Genomic DNA, 22,144 nt, shown 5'->3' on the forward strand with positions numbered 1-22,144 from the left:
AGCTTATCAGCCCAAAGTAACTTACATGTCATTAACCATCACTTACCTATCTGCTCTCCTTCATCTATTTTCTGATATAAAGAGGAGAAGCATGGTCACTATTTCCTACCAGAAAAAGAGCTTGAGAGTGGCTTAGACATGGTTGAATTATCTGGCTCTCAGAGCTTTGTGTCATGGAGAACACTACTTAACCTCCATAGACCTGCTTTTCATATTTAAAAATGGAACAAGAAAGGCATCTTCTCAGATAGTTAGCAGGCTGATCTGACCATAATGCTTAATACCACTTAATAAAAATTAAACATGTCTAATATGAACTAAACTCTCTTTAATCAACTGTTCTAATTATCTCAACCTTTATTTCCAAAAGCCTATAAAGGTTCACCAATCACTCCATACTTCTATTCTCTGTGAATTTTTGTTTCAGTCAATGAAAGAATCTTATGACTAACTGATTGATCATAAATGCTGAAGATGGGCAAAACATGGGGGAAGCCTGGGAAGAAGAAACTAAATAGAATAGATAATAACCATACAGGCCATAGAACAGGTCAGCCCTGAAAACATGGTGTTAATGGACTGCAGACACCATGTAGAGAACACTGTTAATTAAGACACCAGGGATTTAGAAATTGATTCAGCTTCACTGAAAGCAAATCAAAACTAGAGTGGAAATGATGGAATAAAAATAAGAGCCTGAAAGTTTACAGCACAGGACTACGCCTGTTCTAAAAGGAAGCTTGACCAATGACTGTGAGTCAAAGTCACAGTATAGACTGCCTAGATAGAAGGTAAATTGCAGGCTGATCTCCACATTTTCTCCAGGGAATATCTTTATGTACAGAATCAAGAAGGACTGACTTTTCACAGGTCACCATTTACAACAGCAGGATCTTCTGTGATGTTCTTGATGGTCTCTACACAGTAGGTACATATGTGCTTTATATCTTGATCTTGGTTTGAGCTCTCTAGCATTGTTCACTCACCTTGAACTCAGAGCATTATATGACTTGTGCTGTAGACATGGGAACTACATGGGAACTTAGTATATTTTAGTTGTTGTGATTAAAATGGTGTGACTTTTGTAATGGTTTAAAGTGCTTGGACAGAATATAGAGAAATCTCTTTCTCTGACTCTGTTTGTGTCTTTCTGTCTGCCCTCACATCTCTCATGTCTGTCTGTATGTCTGTCTGTCTGTCTGTCTCTCTGTGTGTGTGTGTGTGTGTGTGTGTGTGTGTGTGTAGGCTAGAGTTCAATGTTGAGTGCCTTCCTTCTTGATTCTCTGCCTTATTTTTTTTTTGAGACATGGTCTTTCATAACACAAAATTCATCAATTCAGCAAGACTACCAAGTTCCAAGGAGCCTCTTGTCTCTACCTTCCCAGAGCTGGGTGTTGTATCCAATTCAGATTTATATATATATATATATTTATATATATAGGCACTGGGGATCTGAACTCAGATCTTTGTACTTGCACAGCCAGTACTTTGCCTAACAGGCCCATCTCTCCAGTCCCAAAGTGTCATTCTCTTCAGCAATACAACAATACAAAATTTTTAGTTCAGTCATCACTAATGAGAATTTTCTATTATGGTCGTTAAAATAATAGAAATTTCCCTCAGAGTAAAATCTCCAGCCAAATCCTACCACCCAGAGTGAGTGACAACTTGTATTCTTTGAAGTGATATGAAAAAAATCATCTAAATATATACCTGTGTTTTCTTTCTAAGAACAGACATATTAGTGACTATAGCTCAGGCCTGAAAAACTCCTACTCAAAGGCCTGCAGGACTCACTTAAGTTGAAGTTCAGAATCTAGACTATTCTGGAACAGAATAGAAAAACTGGCGATTTTCTGTTGAATTGATATCCTCTAAGGGAAGGTCATGCTACAAAGCAGGGTCTACCAGCTGAGGTTTGGTTTATTTTGAACTTCTGAAATTCTTGTTTTATAAACTGATTTGATTTGAATGGTGTTAATGATGAGGGGGAGCCATGAAGGAAATGGAGGTCATATGGATGGTGATGGTGTTAATAATAGCAACTGACAGGATGTTTGCCCTGTGCCAACGAGTTCACATACATCCTCACATTGATTTCTCCCAATATCACTTGTATGAATATACTGGTTTGGTAGACAATTGAAATGCAAGGAAACACAGGCTTTAGAGATCTTTCCAATGACATGGATTGTAGGAAAATGGGATTGAAAGCCAGGCATTTTGATATGAATGGCCTCAGTTCAACCATACCTTGTATCCATGACTATGCAGCACTTTGTTCTTTCGTAGAACGTAAAGGGTGAAATACCGACAATCTTTACCATTTATCTACAATTATAGCCTTTGCTTTGAATGGTAAAAACTACTGTGCTTACATTGTTTATTCCCCATTTCTCAGCCCAAATATATACTGTGTTGCTTTTTCAAGAGTCTGGAGGAGAAGGAGGAGGCTTAACAGTGGAGGAGGGTTTGTCAGGATTTGCTGTCTGTAGTACCACTGGCTATGAGGTGTTGCTTTAGAGACTTAAGTATCCATGCTTGATGCTTCTGAGCACTTCCTGGGATTCATTACTTCTTGCAATCAGTTGAACATTCAAAAGAGTTGGAGAGATGGAATTTCAGTCAAGAAGCAAAGGGAAGAGAGCTGGTCAAGATAAAACTTAACAGCAATAGTAGCAAGGAGTTGGACAATTATTACTAGATGAGAGTCTCTTGGCCCTAGGTATGCTTCTCTCATTTTCTAGCTCACTCTTGTTTTATTGGACCCACAATCCTGAAAAGGTAATGATATCTGAAATGGCACAGGAAACATTCCCATCACCCCTCTAAACCTGAGATCTTTGTGTGCAAAAAGGAGAGCCAGTTTTAAGAAGTTTCTCAGTAGTTAAGAACACTTGCTGTTCTTACAGAGGACCCAGGTTTGGTTCCCAGCACCCACATGGTGGCTTACAAGTATCCATGACTCCAGTTACAGTGGATTCACCAAGCTTTTCTGGCCTCTGCATGCACACAGTGCACTTACATACATGCAGACAAAGTAGTTATACACATAAAAATAAATACATGTTGTTTTTTTTTAAGAGAGCTAATACTGGTGTCTAGCTCAAAGGTGGATGGAAAGATGAAAGACTGCACACAAAGGGTTTTGTACAGTATCTAGCACATTTTAAATGCTTTACAAACACTAGACAGAGAGCACAGGTGTTTGTTCTGTCTGATGTGCCATCCAGCATCCATGTTAAATTTAACAGGATCCATGCCCTCTTTCCGCAAATCCCCTCAAATCTAAGCCAGAAAGGTACAATTTGCTAGTGTTACAGTATCAATTACTTTCATGAAGATTCACCAAGCACAGTTTTTGGGTTACTTGTATAAATTACACTACCACTTTGGTATGCAACCATTTGTTTGGAGTATTAGATTCATAAATCTGAAAATCATGAAGTTCTGAGCGATGAGTCCTAGGGACCCTCAGGCATACACACACGGTATGGTCAGCTTTAGTTACAATGCTTTTGATAAAGCCAGACTAGTAGTGGTCACAGTCCTCACTTGGCTTTCCGAATGTAGACACAGATCAATTCTTAACTGCAAAACTGAGTAGTAAATAAACAAGGGACTACTCACTTCAACTAATTCAACTATCATTCCTCTGGCATCAGTTAGTAGATGGCTGATATATTAAAACAAAATAGAGAAAATAAGTACATAACTTCATGTTTATAATCTACATCAGTTGAATGTGCAAATATCAGAATTATAGCAGAGTGATGTTCTTAGAATCAATGATTGCCAGTTCCAATGCTCACCAAAGGTGACATAGGGTGCCTACAGGAGAAGTGGTAGCCAATGATTATGTGACTATGCCATCCTGTGCCATAAAAAACTGTCAGTTTGCCAAAATAGCAACTGTCAAGACCCTGCTTCCTTCTCTGGAGCCAGGTGACTAGCAAAATCTCTTCAACACAGGATTTTAGCAGTCCAACAAGGATGGAGTGGGATTAGTGACAGCAGAGGTGCCAAGGGAAGAAAATGCAGGGGCAATGATCTGATGGTGGCTATTTTGATGAATGGCAAGTGTGCACTCATGTCTCTCTAAGTGTCTTTAAGGGTAGTTTCTGCCTCTTGACTGTGTTCAAAAGCCAAATAATTTATTTTTGTTTCTAGGAGGTTTGCTTCACAAGGACTTCTTTCCATAGAGGAAATGTATACAAATGCCACACGTCCTTATCCATGTCTGTGTGTTGATATGTCTGTGTCTGTGTCTGTGTCCTTGTCCATGTCTGTGTGTGTGTGTGTGTGTGTGTGTGTGTGTGTGTGTGTGTGTGTAAGAGAGAAAGAGTCCAAATTCACACAGAGAAAAGATGAAGTATATATTAAATAAACTGAGTACTATCAATTTTTATCAAGTCCCACTTTAACCACCCTATATCTACTACTTTCATACCTGCAGCAACTTTAAAATTTAGTGTTTACAAACATGCTAAATTATCAGATGAGAAAACTGAAGCATGACAGAATCCACTGACAGGCTTGAAGGTCGTTCATCTGAGCTGTCCTTACTGTGTTTCTATCTCCCCATCTTTCCCAGATTTCTGTTTTCTACAGTGGTAATTAATGATCACTCTGTAGTGCTAATTCCCTCTAGCTCTTCCATGAGAACTATCCCAATTTATGCCCATCCTCCTGAGTTACATAGAGAAGGCTGACTTGAGATGACAACTTTATTTGTACATTTTAAGCTAACCTATAAAACAATAGGTTTCATTATGACATTTTCATGTATAGTTTGTACTTATGCCTTCCTCCCTCCAAAATCTCCCCTTCTTCTTTCAAGTCAGATGTTACATCAGTACTTTTTGTTGCTGTGATAAAATACCATGACTGAAAGCACCTTTGAGATTAAAGTTTATCAGGACTTACAGTTCCGGTGGGAGAGTCCATCATGATGGTGGAGACATGGCTACAGCAACTGGAGCAAAAAGCTAGCTGATCACATCTTCAACCACATAGAGAAGGGAGATTGCTAAATGGACATGAGATGAGGCTGTAAACTCTCAAAGTCCTCATCCAATGGCATACTTACTCCAAAAATGCTGCATCCCCTAAGGATATTATAACCTCCCCAAACAGCAACTTGGCGAACAAGCACTCAAATACCTGAGCCTATTGGAGGACATTTCTCATTTAAAACATTACAGATGTTTTCACTATCATCTCAGTTTTTTTCTCTTGACCCTTAAAACACACACACACACACACACACACACACACACACACACACACACACTTTAAATCTAGGCTCTGTTATGAAAGAAAACATGTGATATTTGCATTTCTGAGCCTAGGTTATATTGCTTAACATTTGCTTCTTGTTCTATACATTATCCTGAAAATGCCATTATTTCATTTTTCTTGATGGTTAAAATTCCATTCTGCATATGGGCCACACTTTCTATCTCTTCATGTGATGGCCATCTCAGCTGGTTCAATTTCCTGACTATTGTGAATAATGCAGCATTTTACATGGGTGTGCAAGGATCTCTTTGATACATTGACTTTGAGCCTTTTCAGTATATGCTCAAGGGTGGTATATCTGGGTCGTATCATAGTTCTATATTTAGGTTTTTTGAGAAATCTCTCAGTTGAAGTTATTTGAAACACATCTAGGATAAGTTCCAAGAAAATGTGTAATGGATAAATTTTACTATGGATATTTGAGTCTGAAAGATTTTATTTTAAACACTGAATTATTTGAACATTGAAAAAAGTAGACATAACAGCTTATAATTCATCACAAAGATTTAACACTTGTTAACATCTTACTGTATTTATTTCACCTATTCAAAAGAGGTTTTGTCTGGAACCATTTGAAAGATAACTATAGATAATATTATACTTAATTTGAAAGTATTTTATCTTAGCACAAAATATATTCTTTTGAACATAAGCATAATCCTGTTATCACATCCAATCCAAACATTAATTCTCTATATCATTTAGTACATAACTCACAGGATCTGTTATAATTTCAGTATCAAGTATCCATCCTAAAAGGCTGATGTGTTGCAGGCCTATTAGTGGCACTACTGAGAGATGTTTGGATAATGAGATTTCTAGTCCAATCAATTGGATGAGTTCATAGCTGAACAGCTATTGGGAGAAAGGGCTTAGTTAGAGTAAGAAGGTCCTCAAAGTGTATGTCTTGAGCCTTTCCATTTCCTTTACTTCTTACCGACTGTAATGCAGTTAGCAACTGTACTCCACCATATGCTCTGTACTTCATCATGGCCCAGAACTATGGACTAAAACCTCTGAAGCAGTGCACCTAAACAAAGGTCTCCCCATTAAGCTATTTATATCAGGTATTTTTCCACAGTGAAAAAACCTAATAAAGTATCACATCACAAGTTTCCCTCATTCTATTGATAGACAACCCCCCCCCCCCCCCCGGCTCCTCAACTACTCTCTCCAGATCCATTGTCTTTAACTGAACTAGTAACTCATTTCTGGGAGACATTTGCTAAATTATGGAGATTACCAGACTTTCAAAGCTATTTTTAAGCCAAGGCCATTTGTGACAGTCCGAATCTCTCAGGTTGTATGAAAAGTGGCTTAACCCAAGTAAGAAGGGGAATAAACAGTAGGGACAGGTCCATTAGATACCGGCACAGGATATACAGCGTGGTAAATAAAGACTGTAAAGTAGAAATTTAACATTAGGACTGTCACAAATGGCCTTGGCTTAAAATAGCTTTGAAACCCCTCGAGCCTCTTGTATTCATCAAAGGGCCATGTCAATCAGCCCCCCTAGAATTTATAAGCTGCTTCAAGGCAGTGGGCTGACCACATGCATGTGAAAAGAAGACTGAAATTATTTTAGAGTACAGGCTGACTGGGAAACACAGGTCCATTATGGGCACAGAGTGTGTGTTGCTCTGACTGGCCCCTGAAGCACAGTTATAGAACCCAGCATGCCCATATTAAGAATCATACTGTGAGCTTCCAGCTATTAAGAAACAATGTGAGCAGAGACACATTCCTATCAGTGAAGCCCAAGCCTTGGTGTTCTCAATTCTACACCCAGATTGTACTCTCTGTACTCACAGCTCATGTGATGTCTTCTCTCCCTCAAACATAAGATGTTCTCCAGACTCAGGGTCAGAGTGGTGTTGAGTTATCCATCCATCCATTTTTACAATACAGCATATTTTATTCCCACTTTCTTCAGCTCTTACTTGTAGTTTTTTATGCTCTCCTGTGACAAATGATCAACTTCTCTATCCTGCCTTACTCAGTGAGTGACTAGAAGAATGACACAATAGTTAGGAGAACAGGAAGCCATCCATACTGAGGGAAAATGATGGAGACAGACTGTTTTCTAGTTCTCTGCATCTCAGAGAGGAAAAAGGATCTTAGTCCAGAACTCAAAGGCACAGACAAAGTGTTAAGGAATATCAGACTTTAGCATGAATTCCTTCCTACTGGTCCTAAGCAAAGGGTCTCTCTATCATCCTTCATCTGTGGACCTGTCACTGTTCTACCCTTCCACGTCTATGCTTTGAATATTAAGCAGTTTAAAAACTCATGAAGATACACGGTGAAAGGAAGAAGCACCAGAGTTTTTTATTCTTGAGGGGAAAGAAGAAAACATGAGTTGAAACAAAAGTAAATTAGGATACTCCAGAGAGTGTTGAATATGTGACAGAAAACAAAAGGGTAAGGATCTAATGGGTGATGGGGAGTCAACAAATGCTAATTTATAGACCAGCTAGAGAAGAAATAACCAAGGAGGTAACATTTAAGTGAAACCTGTGGCTGAGGTAGAAACTCAGGCATAGATAGTCTGCACAGGCTCCGACATGCCCCGGATCCAATCCAGAGCACTGTACAAAGAAACAGAAGTAAAGTTTGGTAAGAAACACCTTCAGGATATCAGTAGGAAAAAACATTCTAGAACACACAAGACATAGTCAGAATTTCTATGCACTTACACCTCTTCCTCTCTTGTTCCTACAGCACTGGTTTTACAGAGAATTAACTTTATGTGGACTTTGGGTAGAATTTAACATAATTCTGTCCCTGATTCTTCCTTTTATTCCTACGTTTTATGCATGTCTATCTATGCTTCTTTCTAAATCAAATCCAAAGTCCTCAAACATACATATATGTACATGCAGAAGTCATCTGTAACTCAAGTCCTAGGGCAGCCGATGCCCTCTTCTGACCTCCATAGGTACTAGATATACATATGGCACACATACATACATACAGGTAAAATGCTCATACAATAAAAATTACTGAAAAAATGTGAATATTGCCTGCTAATTTAGTTAAGACAATAAAGTATAGTAACATTAAGGAAACATTTAGTTTAAAAATGTATAATGATAGAAATTCAAACACCCTGATTAGATGGTATAAAATCATTTTTTGTTTATTATGAAAAGTTTAAAATCTATAAATACATGGGAATGAGGAATATCTGTAAACCCTTTGTATAAAATTACTTGTCACTAGTGTCTGGTCACACACAATTTCTCTCAATATATATTTCTCTTGTTTGGATCTCAAACATCTTCCAAACTCCTATGTGTTAAAGGCTTGGTCTCCATTCTGTGGCACTATTGGGGGAAATGGGTTACTGGTAGCATGTCCTTAAAAGGGGCTATCAGGATACCAGCTGCTTTTTATCTGTGTCTTCTCTCTGGAGCGGCTTCATCCTGCCTCACACTATGTTCTATCTTGCCAGAGCTCCAGAACCAACAGAGTTTACTGACTATGGATTGAGAGCCAAAAATTAACCTTTCCTCCTTGTATTCCTTGGCTATTGGTTACAGAAATTAGAAGACTGACTAACATTCCCCCATGAATTGTGCATAAGCAAGTCTTAACCATGACCACACAAACCATTGTTCCTAAATACTTGTGTGTGCATTTCAACTCTGTCTTATAAAGAAAGACCTCGGTACTAGCCCAGCACTCGGGAGGCAGAGGCAGGTGGATCTCTGTGAGTTCGAGGCCAGCCTGGGCTACCAAGTGAGTTCCAGGAAAAAGGCACAAAGCTACACAAAGAAACCCTGTCTCAGAAAAGAAAAGAAAAGGAAAAAAAAAAAAAAAGCTCGGTACTATTTAATACTCAAAACACTTAGCACAGAGAAAACAGATCTATTTAGTGTGGAGGTGACTCCATATCTTCCATGAAGTAATCAATAAACATGCATTTCAGTTAGTGTTTCTGTCTCTGTGGACACCTTTAATCTTTAATCTTGTGAGGTCTGGTTGTTTTATAAAGTCAATATGTTTTTAGACTCTCCTGTAGCTCTTGATAATTTATTTCCCTTCAGACTTTTCCAGGTAATTTTAGTCATAAAGAACTTAAAATTATGTCATTATTATTTTGCAATTTCTTCAGTGCGTCTGTATGTGTCTGCATGAATATATGAGTACTGTGTGTGTTCTGTAGCCCATGGAAACCAAAAAAGAGGGATTGATGTCTGAAACTGGAGCAATAAACAGTTGTGAGTTGTGATGTGAGTGCTAGAAATTGGACCCTAGTTCTCCAAAAGAGCAGTAACTTCTCTTTACCACTCAGCCATCTCCCCACCACCCCACATTTTTGTTAATTACACATTTTAGCTCTATTTTCCATGTTGTTCTACACACAAATATTTTTGTTAAAATTTAACATTCCTCATTAAAAGATTATATGAGAACTGATTTAATGCCCCTAAAGGTTAAAGAGTTAGGTTTAAATTACTATTCACATATCTTCATGAATGTATTTTATACATCTTTGTATTTAAACATTCTTAATGCATACTGTTTTCCAAATATACTATGATTTTCTACTACCCAATCACAGATTTACCATTTTTGTTGATACACCACATGTTTTGCCTCTTCCTGGAATTTTCTCCATTTAACTGTGTATTCTCTCGACATCCTGGCCTTTCAGTTTTGGGGTTTTGTGCCTATGTTTACTGTGTGAGCAGGGCATCCCTACACTGTCTCTCTCAACTTCACCAAACTTCTGCTCCACTTGTGACCTTGATGTCTCCCTACCTTGGGTGGCAGCTCAGCTTCTCCAGCCCCTTAAGCTGCTTCTATCCCAGTGTTTTTGATTATGTGACATAACAAACAGATTCTCATTGTCAGAAGATTGCAATTTTTCTTTTTCTTTTTTTTTCTTTTCTCTTTTTTTTCTTTTCTTTTTCTTTTTTTTTTTTTTTTTTTTTTTGTTTTGTTTTGTTTTGTTTTGTTTGAGACAGGGTTTCTCTGCATAGCTTTGTGCCTTTCCTGGAACTCACTTGGTAGCCCAGGCTGGCCTCAAGCTCACAGAAATCCACCTGGCTCTGCCTCCTGAGTGCTGGGATTAAAGGCATGCACCACCACTGCCTGGCGACTGCAATTTTTTAATTCACCTACCCATGAAAGTACATTTGGGGTGTTGAAACCAGTACTCAGGAGTTTGGGAGATCCTTCACAGACACTAGTTGGCACTTAGTTCAATGTTAGGAAGGCAACAGTATATATACATACATGCATGCATATACACATACATGTTTGTGTGTGTGTGTGTGTGTGTGTGTGTGTGTGTGTGTGTGTGTGTGTGTGTTATAGCCCTGGATGACCTGGAACACACCATGGAGACCAGGCTAATCACCACTTAAGGCATTCTTCCTGTCTCTTCTCCCTCCCAACTGTTAAAGTTAAAGCCGTGTGCCACAATAATTGGTTTAGATTTGTTTTTATTTTTAATCGTGTGTGTGTGTGTGTGTGTGTGTGTGTGTGTGTGTGTGTGTGTGTCTGCATGTATGTGTGTGTCTCAGTCAGGGTTTCTATTGCTGTGAAAAGGCACCATGACTATAGTAACTCTTATCAAGGAAAACATTTCACTGTGAGTGGCTTGCAATTGTAGAGGTTTAGTCCATTATCATCATAGAGAGACATGGTGATGTGTAGGAAGATATGGTGCTAGAAAAGGAACTGCGAGTTCTACATCTTAATCTGCAGGCAACAGGCAATTGTGACACTGGGCATAGGTTGAGCATAGAATACCTCAAAGCCAACCCCCACAGTGACACACTACCTCCAACAAGGCCACACCTCCTAATAGGGCCACTCCCTTTGGGGACTATTTTCTTTCAAACACATGTGTCCATGGGGGCCATGCATATTTAAACCACTACAGTGTGTGTGTGTGTGTGTGTGTGTGTGTGTGTGTGTATGTGCGTGCGCACAGGTGACAAGAACTTTGAGTCCTTTGGAGCTATAGATAAAAGGAGTTGTGAGAAACCATATGTAGATATTGGGAACAAAATATGGGTCCTCTGTGAAAGCAAAAAATGCAAATAACTGCTGAGCAATCTCTTTACCCCTATATTAGATATTTTATATCAAAAACAGTAAATGAACTTAGAAGTTCATTTTTCCTCTAGTGTATGCTTAGTGTATGCTAACTAACTGACAGTGAGAACTTTATAGAATATAACTTCTGTGAAAGGGAATCTGCTCCACATACTACCTATTTTTGTTGGTTTGCTTTTGAATGATTTGTCTTCCTCAGTAAAATGTGTAAGCAAGATCTATGTCTGTACTGTACAATGATTTGAGTTCTATGCCTAAACTATATTTGACATACAATAGGTGCTCACTAATAACCACTGAATTGCAGTGGAGTAGAGGTTGCTCCTGGGTTGAGATTTTTCTTTGCCATTGTGTCACTAGTTCATCACAAAACTCTGGGTAAAGGCTGGACAAATATATAGAGGAATTAATGAAGGAACTACAAACTTACTAGCCTCAAATGCCAAGAACCAGTATTGAGCAGTGGATGTCATGTGGCAGCACCAAGTACTCTTCTGTTGCCTTCTCCCCTTACTATGATTTCATTATTTGTAACATCAGCCTTCAGTCAGGCTTTGGAGCACAGCCTCAGTCTTTGATGTATTATTTCACCGTATCCATAACATATTCCTGAACATTCACATCTATAATATACTGAAATTGCACAAAAGCTTTTCAATACCAAGGCAAAGTGCATAATAAGAAAAGAAGGCATTTCTTTGATGTAATAATTTAGAGAATCTTTTCATATATATATCCTCAAAGTACCCAAGTTGTAACTTGCCAAAGCTTCATGATATTTCAAGTCAGAAACTATCTACTGGTTTCAGATGCATCTTCAAGAACCTTGCAAACTTTTGCTTGATGCTTTACATCTTCAAGTACAAATTGGGTTTCTTTAAGGAAGCACTAAAATGTCCATTTACTCTTTTCTTGGTGGGATTGAAAATTGATTTCTCAGTTTTAGCCAGGTTATTGTGACCTTTCTTGGATGCTCAAAGAGTATGAAAGAGTGTTGTGGTTTCAAAGTTACAAATGAGAGACTGGGGAGAGGCTTAGCCATTAAGATCACTTGCTGCTCTGGACAATGAGTCAGGTTGGGTTCCCAGCATCCACATGGGCAGCTTACAGGAATTTGCAGCTCCAGTTCTAGGGAATCCAATACTCTCTCCTTCCTTGAATGCATGAGGTGCACATATACACATTCAGACAAACATTCATACATAAATTAAATAAATGAATCTTTAAAAAATACATTACAAGATTTTCTTTGACTACAATAAATATAGGAACACTAAATAAAGTTATCCCCTCTAAGGTCTTTCTAGAGCTCACAGAGAACAAAGACCCACAGACAAGCATTGCACAATTCATAAGCATGGAAAAAACACAACAATTCTGCCATGGAGATATGCATGAGAAATTTAAGGTTAACTCTAGTTGTGCAAACTATGTAAAGAATTGGAAAGTGGATGCTGAGAGCATTTGGGAACTCTAAGATGGTTGGCAAATACCCTGACCAATACCACAGTTGGCCAAGCCCACCTATAGCTGGTCAGTCAGCTTGAAACTAAACTAGAACCATGGCAGCATGGCAGATGACCTATTAAGGAGAAAAAGAAGAGAATAATGGGGGAAGTTACTTATGTAAAACTCCATTTAGACATTGTGCAGTGTTCCCGTGTGGCCACCAAATGAAACTTCACATTGAAGGCTTTTGTGGAATCCTTCCATGAGGAAGTAAAACACACAAACATCAACAAAAGTGGAGGGATTTTAATATGTTTTTATTCCTAATATCTGGAATTTAATAGGGCAACAAATGTAGATAATGGAAAGTAATTTATCTGACCCCACCCTCCCTTCCATACTCAAATTCCCCACTCGCTGACCACCCTGCACACACTCTTTCTCTTGCTTTGGGTTCAGACATCCAATTCACTTGGAAGCCCTACTAGGTTTAAGGCAGCTCATCCTCATCTAAGACATCAACTTAACATCTAAGACATCCTTCACACACTGCTTCAAGCAGAGCTCATAGCCATTTTCAGCACTATTATTCAAGTCCCATCAAGTCTCCTATCTGTGCCCCTCACAAAGATGGTGCATTTTTTCACAAAGAGGGTTGCTAGGTGGCTGCCTCATTCTCTTGTTTCCCCATTATTCCTTCTGTTGCTGTCTGCAAATATATTGAGCTGATGCCAGTCCATTGTCCACTGACCTACCCTCTAATGTGAGGCTGGTCTGTGACTCATGCAATTTTCCTACCACATTAGACAGAAAAATAAAACTGCTCCCTGGTGACAGAGGTCAACCTTTGCCTAAACACAGAACAAATAAGAAGTAAGCCAATTGCTTGCAGCCCCCTAGGCTGTTTTGCACAGTCAGTGAATATGAAGACTGACATCCAATCCTTGTCAAATACTATTTTCCTGGATAATTGAGTAGATAGACAAAAACCCAGATTTTGGAGTTTTTGCAACTGGATTAGAATTAATGGTGATTGGGACTATAGCCTTGTTTACCTGATTGATTATATTCTTACCCTGCCAAGCTCCTTGCATCAAAAAGTTCAGCTAGGGCCAGCAAGATGGTTCAGTGAATTAAAGCATTTACTGCCAAGACTGAACATTGAATTTTGAGCCTTAGTAGAATGAAAGAATAGTCTCCCACATGTTTTTCTCTAATGTCCACAAGTAGGCTGTGCTATCTACACACCCAGTCACACAGACACATACACACACAGACATACAGACATACAAGTACACACACATACATGCAGACATACAGACAATACATACACAAAGACATACAGACACACTTACACACACACACATACAGGCAGACATGCGTACACAGACACATACATTCATGTAGACATACATACACAGGCACACACAAATACATACATACACATACACACACAAATAATATACAAAATAAAATTTTTAGAAGCGAGAAGTCCAGCTAACCAACCTAAGTACAATAGTTTTACCTTCACAATTGGGTTGCCGTAACTATGAACCTTTCACTCATCATGTTCTGTATTCTTGCTCAAATTTGCACCTTTTGGTATGAGTAATGTGATAATATAATCAATTAAAAAGAATTTAGGGGAAATCAATCTACAATGGATTAATTAGCTGTTACTGAATGATATACAAGAAGCTGATTAGCTTTTCATCAGATCTGGTATGAGAGTTACCAGTTGAAGGTGTCCTCTCTATATCTTTATGACATTAAATGATGTTTTATTATGATTATCAAACATATACTGAAAAGCGAAATATTGCTAATACCTAAAATAGAGCCTAACACATGACATACTTGGTGCATATTTTGTTGACTATCTAAGTGAAAAGTGAACTTTTACATAAAATGCAGAACTCTGGCTCCTTTCTAAAATGGAGAAATCAGTCTGCTGAGATAACAGCCCAAGGTTCCTAAGCTTCCTACCTTTTCCAGTTCAACTGGATGAAGCCAATATCTTATACTCAGTCTACTTTACCATTTTATAGTGTATGTGGGATTAATTATTATGTTAAAGTGCTGGAAAGCCCCACAAAGACCTATGCACACATTGGAAAACTCTCTCAGGTAAGCCTAGAAGGGAAGTTGCTGAATCACTGGCTCACATACTCAGATTGTTACAGCATTTCCCACATGTTTGATTTCCGAGGCAGCTTCAAGGGAAAGGAGGCAAAAGAGAGATCAGTATGACTTCAGCAGACAGACTTGAAGTGAGTCTTTGACCTGGAAGTACTACCCCTATTGAGGCTTCCTTAACTGTCACGCCTACAAGGTGAGGCAAGACAGGAGCCCTTAAGACCAGAGATCCAGATGTACTGGCTCTCTTGGTTCCTGGATCCTGGACGTTGGAGGTAGATTGAGCAGAATTTTCTAGAGAACAATGCTGGACTGCACCACACCTTTCCCAGACCCTGTAACCTATCCCTTTACTTGTAAGTTACCCCATAAAATAAACCTCCCTTGTAACTATGTGGAGTCGCCTTAATACTACAAACAATACAGACTATGACTATATATGTCAAACTACAAAGGGCAGACCCAGAATGAAAGGGGAGTTTGCCAAGGGAAGGGGAAACTTGGGCTTTATATAGGAAATGTGGGAAATAGAAAATTAAGTACAACTGCTGGGATAATGAGCAAGCCTATAGTTTCTCCCTTCTGGAGTTGGCTGTCCAGATGAGAAACAACAGTGCCACCGCGATAAGGATTTGTCTCATAGCCAGTGACTAAATTTCACAATGGCAGTGATGGGGGAGGGGCTAAAGTTTCAATATAATGCCTTAGGGTCAGGCAGAGTTTGTTCAAGGTTTCTTCTGATACTGTGGTTCTCCCAGAAGACTGTGCTAATTTACAACCCTACCATTGTGCTAAGGATTTCTTTTTTATTTACTCCCTCACTGACATTTGATATTAATTCAATTTCTTTTATTATTCTTTAAGGACAAAATTGCTATCTAATTGTTTGAACTATATTTCTGTAATGGTACACTTTTTTTCCTCTTTGTATTTTTCATCTACAAATTATCTTATTGTAATTTAAATCTGCTTTCTAAAAGTTAGATTGTCTTTGAATCATGCACTTGCATAATTAAAAATTAAGAGTTAGCAGTGTGGGGTTTGTTTTAGTCAAATGCATAATAAATATGTTTTCTTGGCTTATACCTTTTTAGCATGACTTTTTTAAATGATGTTGTATTTCACAAGCTATTTACTTTTGCTTTATTTATTTGTTTTTTTTTAATCAGAAAATGCATTCTATGAATAGAACAAAAGTTACAGAAACTTTGCTATCTAGCACCCATAAAATCAATGTGAATAAATCTCAAGACCACGTTAGATGATAAACAGGTTGTGAGGGCTGAAGAGGTGACTCAGTGGTTAAGAGCATGCACTGCTCTTGCAGAGGATCTGACTTCAGTCCTCAGCACAAGGTCAGCTCACAACTGCCCATAGCATTAGCTCTAAGGGGGTCTGGCACCCTCTTCTAGCCTCTATGGGCACTTCACTTACACATGCACATAACAACTATGCATACACATATTTTTTTTTAAAAAAATTAAAGGTTGCAATTAAATATGCATGGAGTAACACCATTCTGTGTCTTTAAAATACATGAAGTAATACTATCTAAATTTTATTGGTAACTCTGCATGTGGGAGTGTCATGAACCATACCAACTTCAGGACAGTAGCTATGATAAGTGAAAAAAAGGGAAGAATTGCTAGTGAGGGTGAGAAAGGGATGATTAGATGTTCTTCTCCTGTCTGTGAATAGGATGCCATGGCTTTTATGTGTGTTATATTTGGGGATGTGATACAATTTTGTTTAGTTTTTGCAATGTTTGCAGCACTCCATATGTGCACTTCTACGTATATAAATTTACATAAACATATTTTTAAAAACTGAAAACACATAGTGTTTATCTAATAAAACATAAAGTGTGTTACTTATAAAATTAGAAAACCTAAAAATGGGATAAAGGGAAGAGTCCTTCTTTGTTTTCATTTGAAAAAATGAAAGCTGAATAGCTTTCTCAATTATGGTATTTATAAGACTCTTTTTCTTTTCCGTGTTTTGTTTTTACATTATTTCATAGTTTCTTTACTCTAGTTCATAAGAAATAAAATTTTTGTGAGGCAAAAGTTCAGACAGTGGGAAGCGAGGTGGCTCCAGGGTGAAGGTGCTTGCAGCCAAGCCTGACCCATTTCCGTTCCTGGGTCCTACATGGCGTAAGGAGAAACCAACTCCCTCTAGCTGTCCTCTGCCCTCCACAAGTATGCCATGGCTCAGCCTTCCATCCTCATATAAATGAGTGTAATGAGAAAGCAAATCCTGGAGAAAATTATATTAAAATTAAAATAAAATTAGCCCACTAAGGTTAATGCCAAAATGAGAGTTTTAACAAAACAAGAATGAATTGGATGATGTCTAATCTTAAATTGAAAATGTGCATTAATAATGTATTTTAGAAGTCGATGTCCTTAATTCTTTCTCATTGAAAACTTCAGCTCTTTGAAATACCTGGGTTTGAGAACAACTGATGAAGATAGCTTAGAAGTTTTCATAGGAACAACACAATTTATCCCTGTAATTTCTAGGGCTGGGCACATTTCTCAGTGGTTAAAAGCCCTCACTGTTCTTGTAGATACTCCAGGTTGAGTACCCAGCACCTAGATCATGTCTCATAACCATTCATAACTCTGGTTCCAGGGCACCTGACAGCCTGTGCTGACCTCCTTAGGCACATGTGATACATGTACATCCATGCATGCAAAACATTCAAACACATAAAATTAGGAAATCATTTTTTTTTAAATTTCATTCTATTCCCATTCTTAAAAGCAAACAAATAAATAAACAAAAACTCTAGTTTCAAAGAGAAAGAAATTCCTAGTCTTTTCAAAATAAAAAGCAGATCTCTTTAGCAACCATTTTTCTGGACAACTATTTTGAGCTAGGCAATTCTCTTTTCTGGACCATAAACTACATTGCTATTCTAATAAATAGAATTATCAGCCCTGTGGGCACTTCTTTTATTTACTCATGAGGCCAGGATGGTTTAAAAATAAACACTATAATACACTGGACTTTGTTGTGCTGAAGGACAGAAATTGCCATTCTAGGGACTGCATAAACTTCATTATAACCTTGCTGCAATGCTCCAAAGCAATTCTGCAAAGAAAGCATATATTGAGGATTATCCTTTGTAGAGAAATTTGTAACCTAAAAATACATTTCTGTGTTATATTCCCCAGTAAGAGACTGGGATAATTCTGACATCCATGCTATCAACAGTCCATGGGATCTGAATTACTGTCCTCATTTTATTAAGCCTCTAAAAAGTTTAGCCTCATGGCAGAGGATTAGGCTCCTCTCAATGTAAGTGATGGAACAAAATTAGAACCCAGGCAGGTGAGTCCCAGAAAGCAGGGTCTTCTCATGGTGCTAAAATGCTGGTTTCTGTGAGCCCTGTGTCCCTTTCATCTGTAATGTGGAATACAAATCACATCTTTGGCTTTCTGAAAACATAAGAAGATAATCTCCACAAGGCTTTAGTGAGTCCTACCATGTTCTGCAAAGCACAGTTTCCTAATTTTTGTTTGTTCCATTGCTTTCTTGTTGTTAACTCAGGGTCTCACCTAGCCCAGGCTGGCCTCAAACTTGCTGTGGGACTGAGAATGAACTTGAACTCTCAATGTTTCTGCTTCACCTACTAAGTGCTAGGAAGACAGGCATGTCACACCATGCCTTGTTTATGCTGTGCTTAGAGTGGAACTCACAGCCTTGTGCATGCTAAGAAAATACTCTATCAACTGAGTTATCTTCCTAGTCCCTATTTCCAATTTTTAATATGTATTTGTTTGTATGTATGTTTATGTGTGGGCCTGAGGCACATGTGTGGGGTTACAGGACAATTTGTGAGAGTCAGTCTTCTCTCACCAAGTGGGTTGCACTCAGGTTGTGGGGAGGCTTAGTAGCAAGCGTCTTTCCCTGTTGAATTATCTCATAGCCCCAAATAACTAATGTTTTTTTAAAGCAGCAAGATTTTGATTTTAATTTAATCCAAACCAGTGTTCTCTACATCACAGGAACAGTATTTTTCTAAGCCACTATTCTTTTAGTTAAAATTCTTTACTGAATGGTATTTTATAGTAACCTATTTGAGGAAATTTAATTATTCTTTTTCCACTAGAAAATACTGCTTACACAGAATCCAGTCTTAATTAACCACACAATAGAGGCGTCTCCAATATTCAGGCCAGCTCAGGCTTCTAGGGGTTTTGTTTGTTTTCTTTCTCTTTGGTCTGGAGGATAATTAGCTCCTTGGCATTTGACAAGGCACACTGTCACAATGACTTGTCTGTGTCAGCTGAGGTTGACTGGCTATGACATTGCAAATAAGGTTTGGAGTCCAGAAGCATCTTTAGAAAGATTCCCTCAGTGGGGGCTGGAGATGTAGCTCAGTTGGTAGCAGCCTTGCAGTAAAGGATGTGGTGGTACATACTGTAATCTCAGCAATTGGGAGGTACAGACAAGATGATCAGAAGTTCAAGGTCATCCTTGGCCACATAGAGAGTTTAGTAGTAACCTGGAATGCAAGAGACCCCATCTCAAAAAAAAAAAAAAAACCTATAAAGTAAGTTCTTTTTCTTCCTTATACTACAAACAAAAAAGTTGTTGAAGACTATTAATAGATGCTGTAAGAGCCATGGGAATGTTCTGGGGGGATGGGGGGGGATCTACTGAGGCTAAGTCCACTTCTTCATTAAAGGGCAATGCATCATAATTAGAGTTTTCAGGAGACTCTCACTTTCATTTAATTTTATTTTCTCTATCGAACACAATATGCTATAACAGAGAAATGAGTCTTCCAATCAGAAATATTCAGGAGTATGTCTGAATTTCTCCATAAAATGAGATTAAAGTTTTTAGGCTGTGAAAGTATCTTGAAAAATGATGTTTGTATAAGCACTTAGAATACAGCGAATCTGAAGGCCAGTTACAAGCTTTTAGCACACTAATGTAGCTGCTTGAGCCTCAAAATCCCCGCAGGTCCCTGCTTAAGAGTTCTGAGAAAAGTCTTGCTACTGTGCTGTGTTCCATAAACAGCTCTATTGAGAATCTAAGAAGAATAAATACATAAGCCATTGTCAATTATACATGACAGAGAGTCTATATCTAATAGAAATTGGTACAATATGACTAAGATTGAATGAGCCAAGATCCCATTACTTCAGAGACGTGCTGTTATATAGACCAGAGAACTAGAACCTAAAGCAGGTATATTATGAGTCCTTGGAGTTTGTTTCCATCATGAGCACATGGAAAGAACTACCTTTGGCTCAGTAAAGAAAGTGTATAGCCCTGTGCCTGCCTTGGGGGAACCAATGGGTGTGTATTTACTTGATACATAAGTAAAGAAAGGAGTCTCAGGTCACTGGATGAAACATAGTTGTTCTGCATGGGAGGAAAACAAATGAAGAGTGTGACTGTTCATACTTCCAGGTGTGCCTTTAACCTCAATGGAAATTGTCATGAAGATGATTTACACATCACTGATAAGACTGGGAAAGAGACGAATAGTTGTTTGATAATTGTGAATGCTAACTGGTGGGTGCACTCTGCTAGCCAACCTAAATGAATTCCAGTGACCCAGGATAGCCCCTTCCTAGAAATAGGTGTTCTTTATGAAAAGATTCAGGAGATGATAACATGATGAAAATCTCTACAACATCAGATGACCCTTGGAGCTTAGGGTTGGCTAATTAGAAAGTGTGGCAACCGCAAGGTATTGGTGGCACACGCCTTTAATCCCAGCACTTAGAAGGCAGAGCCAGGTGGATCTCTGTGAGTTAGAGGCCAGCCTGGTCTACAAAGTGAGTTCCAGGAAAGGCAGAAAGCTACACAGAGAAACCTTGTCTCGAAAAACAAAAACAAAAACAAAAACAAAAACAAAAAAAAAAACCGTGGCAACCAATGATAAATTAATCCAATGACCTTGTAGGTCCAAATGTGACAGGTTGGAGGCAAGTCAAAGAAATGAATCCAGGTGAATTGTTTATTACTGGCAGGCCAATCTTAGTGATATTATAGATAAATGCAAAATGCCAAAGTATGTGTGTATTCCTCAGGGATGTCTCATTCTTTCTTGACTTGGTACCGGAAACCATCCAAGCTCTCTCTCCCTTTGAATGCTGGGTCATTGCCACAATTGACTTTAACCTCTTTCTTTCCCCCCAGGCCCCGCTGCAAAAAAGAAGTATGTCAGTTATAATAACCTGGTTATCTAACCTGTTCCATCCCATGGAACCACGGAGGAGGAAGACCCTCAGTTATTTCATCACCTAATCTGGCATAGGACTCTTTGGGTCCTGCCTGCTTCCCATCTCTGGAGGAGCTTCCCCAGCTGGGAGACCAGTGGTAGAGGATCCACACATCCTAAACAGCTGCTTTATGAGACACCTTTACTTTATCTTGGCTTAAGAAGTCATTGGCATCAGCACTGCCATCTTGGCTGCAATTTTGGACTCCCTACACAAAGGGAGACTTGAGACTCAAGTCCCACCCGGCTCTTTTGGATGAACTATTGAGAGCCTCAGGACTGTTTTTTTGGGGCTGATTTGTCTTTCTACGTATGTACTTCCAGGCTGCAAGGTTTTGAAATTTTCTGTACAGTTTGTGAGGACATTTGCACTTTGGCACCCAATGTTGTACCTTGGTTCACTGTTTGTTTTTGAATGCCCTGTTTTCATAGAACCCTATCCTCTCAGATGGTGGAATCCTTGGGAAAAATTTCAAACAACTAAATTTAAAGAAAAATAAATCTCGGCAGACATAAGAGAACACAAACCCCAATGCACATCTGTAAATGACTGTGTGGTTATGATTATGGTACCATGGAAAATCACATTATTTTTTTTAAAGACACACAAAAAGATACTTAAAGACCAAAAACTGTGCTGAGAAGATATGCCCCACCTATCTTTGGTACACAAGAGGTGATGTGATGTGAAAGAAAAGCATTGGCTAAATGGAATAGAGGTCTTGATCTTTGGTATGCATGCCAGTAATGTATTTTACAGTACACGTTTATATTTATGTTTAATATTTGTATTTGTGTTCTCTTTTGTTATTTTACCTAGGGTATATGGATATTTTGCAATAATTTTAATGATTATTAAGCTATCTGAAGGAAAGAATATGGATTTTTCATGTCTTGAGGTTTTGTTCATGCCCCCTATGACTGACCAATGTGATAAGG

General features: G+C 38.5%; 1 protein-coding gene across 1 annotated transcript in view; it reads left to right on the plus strand.

The window, feature by feature from the left end:
• Positions 1 to 21,181, plus strand: part of Grm7 (glutamate metabotropic receptor 7) — a 918,190-nt gene extending 897,009 nt beyond the window's left edge. Inside the window, exon 11 of the mRNA XM_036181053.1 lies at positions 21,124 to 21,181. The gene's annotated coding sequence lies outside the window, so the exon portion shown is untranslated. The remainder of the gene's footprint in view (positions 1 to 21,123) is intronic.
• Positions 21,182 to 22,144: the final 963 nt, after the last annotated feature.

Source organism: Onychomys torridus, chromosome 3 (genome assembly GCF_903995425.1).
Source record: "Onychomys torridus chromosome 3, mOncTor1.1, whole genome shotgun sequence".
Classification (NCBI taxonomy): Eukaryota; Metazoa; Chordata; class Mammalia; order Rodentia; family Cricetidae; genus Onychomys; species Onychomys torridus.